The sequence below is a fragment of the Silene latifolia genome, chromosome Y, assembly GCF_048544455.1.
Source record: "Silene latifolia isolate original U9 population chromosome Y, ASM4854445v1, whole genome shotgun sequence".
Classification (NCBI taxonomy): domain Eukaryota; kingdom Viridiplantae; phylum Streptophyta; class Magnoliopsida; order Caryophyllales; family Caryophyllaceae; genus Silene; species Silene latifolia.
In genome coordinates this window covers 367,704,829-367,710,571 of record NC_133538.1, presented here as the reverse complement: position 1 = coordinate 367,710,571, position 5,743 = coordinate 367,704,829, and the positions used below count along the sequence as shown (strand labels likewise).

General features: G+C 46.6%; 1 non-coding gene across 1 annotated transcript; it reads right to left on the bottom strand.

The window, feature by feature from the left end:
- Positions 1–576: 576 nt before the first annotated feature.
- On the bottom strand, positions 577–683 carry LOC141635565 (small nucleolar RNA R71). The gene has a single exon (XR_012540243.1). It is a non-coding gene; the product is annotated as a small nucleolar RNA R71 (small nucleolar RNA).
- Between the last annotated feature and the right edge of the window lie 5,060 nt (positions 684–5,743).

The window sequence follows — 5,743 nt, the reverse complement described above, 5'->3', positions numbered from 1 at the left end:
ATTGTAATATTAATTAGATTAAGTGTTAAGCCTTGGGTATAATACCTAGGGAGAGATCTTACACTTAGATCTTTATTCTTCCATTGGAAAAGCTCAAGAACAAGAAGAGAAAGGTGATCTCTCTTGTGCCCTAATAGCCGAAATCTACTATGTAAGGACATGATTTCTCCTCTATTTATATTATTGTTTGCATGCATAAGATCCGTAATTAATTTTATGACAAATTATTTAGACATATAAGAGTATGTTAACATGTATTTGAATCTACATTTCCTTCAGGTAATACATTCGATATCTGTCCTTCTTATATCAATCTGGTGGAGAGGAATATCTATAGAGGTGTGGCAGGTGAAGATCCGAGGAAGCATATGGAGACCTTTACCGATTACTGTTCTACTATCCCCGCCACTAAGGGGGTAACTCAGGACAAGATTAAGGAAGTTCTATTTCCTTTCTCTTTATTTACCAGGGAGTGGTCGATCGACTTGGACCGCACAAATTTCTGCTGGGGTTACAGATTGGGAGTCTCTTGCTCTTGAATTTTACAAGTGATATTTCCCTCCACAACGCACCAATTTGCTGAGGGCCAAGATTACTAGTTTCAGACAGGCTCCCGATGAAAGTTTCTATGAAGCATGGTCACGATTCAAGAAGTTGGTGAGGTCTATCCCTCACCATGGTTTTGACCCATGGTTTCTAGCTAATCAGTTCTACAATGGGTCAGATGACGACCAGAGAGCCATACTTGATGCGGCATCTAGTGGAAGATTTCGGAGAATACGAGATGATGATAAGGGATGGTCCCTTATTGAAGAGATGGCGAATCACGAGTCTTGAATATGGTAACCCGAGGGATGGGATTAGGACAGTTCATGCAGTTGATAAGCAGGTTTTGGCTCAGCTGGAGACCATGAATGCTAGGTTCGACAAGTTGGAATTACAAGCTGCTGGGGAGCCTCAGACGGTCCATGTTCTTAATAGAGGAGAGACCGTTTGTTGTGAGAGATGTGGGAGTAATGATGGCCACACTACTGTTGGCTGTCTTGTAGAGAAGGAACAAGTCCTTGCCTTTCAACAATATAGGCAAGGATGGGGTTCCTATTACAATAATCAAGGGGCAGTCCATCCCAATCTGAGGTGGACTAGTCAGAATATGCTCAATCCTACTGCTCCTCCGCACCAGCAGCAACCTTATGTCCCTCCACACAAGAATCAACAAGGCTTTCAAAAGCCCCCTTCTTTTACTCCTCCTAACCATGGTGAATCATCTTCCGGTGGGGTGAGTGAAATTGGTGAGCTTAAGTCTATGTTGCAAGCCTTCACGAAGCAGTGGCAATTGAGTGATCAACAGAAAGATGCGTCCATAAAGGCACTTGAAACTCAAGTTGCCCAATTAGCCACTAATCTGTCCACAAGAAAGCAGGGTCAATTACCGACTCAAAATGAGAAGAATCCACACGAGACGGTAAATTTCATCAATCTGAGAAGCGATCGTTCATATGAGGGACCGAAAATGCAGAAATCAGACCCGAGGAGAGCTGTAACTGATGGTGAACAGTGTTCTGGCGAAGAAAATGAGCTCATGGCAAAGAAAGTGCTCGATCGACTGGTTTCAGGTGGTCGATCGAGCAGATTTGGGGATGAAAGTGGTCAATCGAGTGAAAATACCACTCGATCGAGTGAACAGGAAAGGCAGAATGGTCGATCGAGTATTTTTTCTACTCGATCGGGTGATGAGCAAAATGGAGTTGCTCGATCGAGTGAAAAAACTACTCGATCGAGTGGTATTGATGAAAATTCTACTCGATCGAATGGGTATATTGGTCGATCGAGTAGTTTTGATGACGGGAAACTTATTCGAGAGCCTCCTAGTGCTCGTTTAAGCGATAAATCACCGGAAAGACCTCGTTCGAGAGGTAAGAAGCGTCCAAAGGATACAGAACTTGCTCCGGAAGATACATTGGAAGAGAGAAACAAGGGACTCGAGATACCTATCATGGTTCCCTTCCCGAGGCGGTTGCAGAATACTAAGGCAAATCAACAATTCGGCAAATTTGTCGAACTTCTGAAAACATTGGAAGTCACTGTACCGTTCACTGAGTTGCTGGCAAAGGTACCCTCTTATCTTAAGTTTATGAAAGAAATTTTATCGCGTAAGAGGAGTATTAGTGATAGTGAGACCGTAGCTTTGACTGAGGTGGGGTCAGCCCTATTTCAAAATAAGTTACCTCCTAAGCAGTCAAACCCGAGTAGTTTCTCAATTCCGTGTCATATCGGTAACTATTTGATTGATAACGCGCTATGCGATTTAGGCGCTAGCGTAAGTGTCCTACCATTGTCTCTGGCTAAGAGACTTGGTTTGACAAAGCTGAGTTGCACCAACATGACAGTCCAGATGGTCGACCGTAGTATATCACGGCCACTAGGCATAGAAGAAGATGTACCTGTGAGGATCGGGAGGTTCTTTATTCCCGTTGATTTCGTTGTCTTAGACATCCCCGAAGATGCACACACCCTATTATTTTAGGGAGACCATTTTTGTCCACTGCCCGTGCAGTTATAGATGTCGGGGGAAAGACTTTGACCTTTCAGGTAGAGGACGAGGAGCTGATTTTTCATCGGTCTAAGTCCCGGAGGGCTCCCATGCAAGCTCAGCCTTGCAATGTCCTCTCTTCTATTGACCCTATTATTGACACTCCAGATGAAAATTTGGAGTATTGTGCTGCAATTGTTATCCCTCCGCCTCAGATTGAGAGCAAAAAGGAGGAAAGTTCGTCTGTTTTTCTTACTGCAGGTACAGATGAGGGCAATGAAGGAGCTGTCAAAGGGTGTTGTGCAACTAATGTCAATCAAATTGGAAGTAAGGATGCTAAAGACGGTGATAGAGGAGCAAGGACGAGGAAAGTTCGCGCTTATGTGGATGTGAACTATTCCCCTCCTAGAGAATTAAATGACTCAAATTCATGCTCATGGAAGTTAAAGAGGACAATTAACGTTGCTGAGATGACGTCCTCCAGTCAGGAGCCCTCCAAGGGGCTACTGAATTGCTTTGGGAATTAAGCGGGGAAATGCCCCGTGTAACACTTTGTAATAGATAATTTTTAAAATTTTCCGTTGAATTTGTTTTATTGCTTTTAATTAGGACAATTAGTTTTTAGACAGTTTTTAGCGTAGATTTAAGACTATAGACTGTCCCTATGCGTATTTGGTATTTTGGGAAATTTTTGCACATGTTTTTATGCAGGTTTGGGGAAGTTTTACGCATTCCAAGGAAGAAAAGACGAAATTCAAGAGCTTACGCAAGAAAAGAGCTCGATCGAGTACTTTTTATACTCGATTGAGTGAAAAAAAAATGGTCGATCGAGCACTTCTTCCAGTCGATCGAGTAAAGCAATAAGTGGGACTTCTCGATCGAGTAGTTTTTTCGTCGATCGAGCAGATGGAGCATCAAAAGTGCTCGATCGAGTGTTTTAAAACCACTCGATCGAGTGAAAATGAATAGGACGCAGGGAGTTATTCTTTAAACTCTTAACTTTTGTTTTCTATTTCATTTAACCCCATTTTTTCGTCTAAACACCCCCTAATTGCGATCAATTCATCCCCAAATCCCCAATTTTCTTGCCCAATCTCCGAATCCGCCTCCTACAATCTGTTACTTGTCAATTAATCTCTCATAGCCCCATATTTCCCCCTTAATTTGTGTTCATTTACACGGTTTTTAAAGCGGGTTAGGGTTTGCGGTTTTGTGATCGAAAAATCGCCTCTTTTGCTTGTTTGATTGAAGATTAATTTCATTTGTAGGTTGTATTCATCAAGATGGAGTCTAGTACTTTACCTTCTACCAGTACCACCTCTAGTCCGTCTTTGAGTGAGACAGTGGCCCCTGCTGTTGCCACTGCCTCCGCCTTAGTCACCACTGCAGCCCCAGTGTTTCTAATTTCTGCTGCAGGGATAGTTTTTGCTCTAGCTAGCTCAGCTGCTAGCTCAGTTCAGGCTGCCTCTTCCTCTACGGTCACCACCACTGCTAGCACTACTGCTAGTTCTTCTTCAGTGGTGGCCACAGCAGCCACTACCTCTGCACCAGCCTCTACTTTTACACCTGTGGCGGACTCGCTAGCAGCCGCAGCTACCTTTAGAGCAGCCCTGGTTCCTCACACCGTCGCTGCATGGGCTTCAGCTCTGAGTTCCAGAGGCTGGGTTCGTAGACAGTCTCGAGCTACGCCAGATCCTGTTACCTCTACTTCCACTCCTAGCACTTCCACAGCTGCTGCTTCTGCTTCTGCTTCTGCTTCTACTTCTGGCACAGTCACGATCTGAGGGGACACTTCCCTCGACCCTCACCCAGACTACCCACAGGTACATTTATTTAACGTTTTACATCGCAAGAAATTTTATCATTTAGTACGCTGTGTGCATGTACCTTCCCGATTTCTAGAGAAATCGGCCCTTGAGAGACTCGGCATTTACGAGTCGGTTTGTGACTTACTTCGGGGCACGGGGATGGCTGGGCTCATCACTATGAGCGGTCGCACTTTTCTGGAGCTGAGCCTCGAGTTTCTCAGCTCCTTTACCTTCTCCTCGGGGGCATACGAGACTGACCCCGATTGTTCTTCAGTGTCCTTCCGGTTGTTTAACCGGACTTTTCCAATGACCTTAGGGGAGTTTGGTAGGATACTTGGCCTTTACTCTATGGGCGCGACTGTTGCCCCTTGGAAGGTCCACCGCCAGCTGTGGCGGACTTTAGCTCAGACCACCTACCAGGAGCGAAAGCTCCATCAGGTCCACCTTCCCCCTGTCCGTTATTTCCTTAGACTGATGGGGAGCACTGTTTTTGGCCGAAAGGAGTCGAACAACATTACAAACAACGAGCTCTTCATCCTGGGCGGTTACCTAAACATTGACTGTGGAGGTCCTTTTACCTTCAACATTGCCTACTTGACCGCCCAGTAGCTATAGAGCCAGGGGCTGAAGGAGACGGGAACCATTGCCTGCGGTGGCATAGCCACCATTCTTGCCCGTTCTCTTTTCCCCGACTGGCCTCGTAACTTGCAGTACCTCAAGGGAGAGAGGCTACTGAGTCTGGAGGCCATGCATTCTCAGCATTGGCTGACCCCAGACTACCAGACTTGGAAGATAGACGGCTCCTTGTCTGTTGACTTACCTTGTGACAATCTCCCCCGTCTTGAGCCCTCGTCCACTGTTGCTAGGGGCACCCGTCTGCCGTCACTGCCTAACCTTCACCTTCCACTCCGACCACGACCACCTCCTGCTGCACCTGCCGCTACGAAGCGGCTCTTTGAGACTGGAGAGGGGTCCACACCTTTAGGGAGTACCCAGCCTTCCACGGCTACTCCCATTCCGGCCCTTACTCTCACTACTACTACCACTCCTACTCCCACTTCCACTGACCAGACACAGACTGAGCCGGTCCTACCCACTACTTTCGTACCACTTCCTCCCTTTGTGGTGCCCTCGGTCCTGGATCAAGGGGCGCCGTTTACGGTTTGTTGCTTGCGGTTGCAGAGCGTCAGGCTAGTATGGAGAGGGATTTAGCTCTTGCTTTACACTCTCTGTACGAGTACCACTTGCGGCAACACAGACCGATCCCATAGGGTTGGCCACACCCTTCCTTCTTCCGGTTCCCACCTGAGGGGTACCCGGAGTCTGCTGAGGAGGAGGACGAGGATCCTGAGGTGGCAGTGGAGAGAGCTCGAGCTGAGGAGCAGAAGAGGAGAGAGGAGGA